Genomic DNA, 1,764 nt, shown 5'->3' on the forward strand with positions numbered 1-1,764 from the left:
TTAAAAGGATCTGGTTGAAAATGTCAGGGTAGCTAGCACATGAAACTTAAAGAAAAAAGGTACTTGTTTCATAAGTTCAGTAAAATTTACCCATACGTTTTTTTTAATCAAAATGTAACAGTTATATATTAATTAATATATAATTGTTACATTTTGATGTAAAAATTATAGTGATACAATATTAATTAGTATTATTGTATCACTATTTGAAATAAATGATTAGGTACGGTGCAAATAATTTTTGGTCCAAAAAATTTTGCGAAAAAAATTTTTGGTCAAAAAAATTTTTTTGGAAAAAAAATTTGGTGACCGAAGTTTTAATACCCGCAAAGGCACATGCATTCTTTGTATTTAAAAGAATGTGCTATGGAAAAATGCATATGAATGAATTATGGACGCGACATCTGTCGAATATGTAGTAAACTTTCAACAATAAGGTGCAGTTTAAACAAGTCTATATATTCTATATATAATAACAACATATATATATATATATATATATATATATATATATATAATGTACAACAATATGAATTACCTTTTATAAGTGGTGAAACGAGATTATTTCAAAACATGACAAAACTCCACATGTTTCACTCATTTCAAAAGGGTTCAAAAGTTTCGCAAGCCGGTTCAAACTTTTCAAATAAACCAACATTTTTCCTTCAATATTTTATGTCAAAAATTAATCCAACTCTGAGATCGACGAAGGATTTGAAATCTGTCGCGATCACTAGTCGACTGGAGACCCGGTCGACCAAAGTCGACGAACGCGATCGCTTCTCACTCGCACCATGCAACATGCAACACACACAACACACAAAACTGACAGCGGTGACACAAAATTTTACGTTTTTTTTTTTTTAATTTATATTACGAAACGATCAAATAATCCAGATGGTCCAAAACAAAATTCTGAGAATGATCTGCAAGGCTCCGTGGTTTAGGATCAACCACATGATCCATAAAGAGATTCCTACAGTAGCGGAGGTTATCAGAAACAGAAGTTTAATCTTTCAAAACAAATTGGATGCACACATTAATCCAGAAATGCAAATAGTACAGACAGCCGAAAAATTAAAACGCTTGAAAAAAAAATGGCCCAGTGATCTACCGTCAACAACATTATTTTCTCTGTTTTGCACAGGAAAATTTTCAAACAAGTTATTTTTAATTATTATTTATTATTGATTATTGTTTTTATTATTAATACTATTATTTCAATTATTATATATTCTATTTCTTTTCTTTAATTCCTATTATTCTATTTTTTTCTCTTTTTGATTTTGATTTTCAAGGCCATAACTTTTAACTTGTATTGTATTGTATTGTATTGTAATCTGATTGTTAAAAATAGGAAGAAAAAAATACGAAACTTTTTGGATCGAGAGAATTTCAAAAAAAAAAAAAAATGAAAATTGGGACTGTTGATTGTTTTTATTGTTGTCCGTCCATGATTTTTTCCAAAGCTTTTTTTCCCAAATTTTCTCAGATTGGAAAGTTAAAACTGTTTGTAATGAAAATTCAATTTTTTTTTATTTTGAATCCTAAAACATTTTTTGAAGATATTGGAATTTTTGAAAAACGATGTTAAAAAAACTATTTTGTAATTTATGAAAAAAAAAATTCTTGTTGAAATACCTGAAGATCAACCACATAGTGCTAATTCAAAGAAAAAAAGACAAATAATAACGCAGATCACTTTAATGATGTAACTATAAAACATAGATTAATAATATAACAAAAGATTTCATTAAATTTCAT

The sequence above is a fragment of the Ctenocephalides felis genome, unplaced genomic scaffold (genome assembly GCF_003426905.1).
Source record: "Ctenocephalides felis isolate EL2017-DRISC unplaced genomic scaffold, ASM342690v1 CF-g0.4_SCAFFOLD_01886, whole genome shotgun sequence".
In the NCBI taxonomy this organism is placed as follows: Eukaryota; Metazoa; Arthropoda; class Insecta; order Siphonaptera; family Pulicidae; genus Ctenocephalides; species Ctenocephalides felis.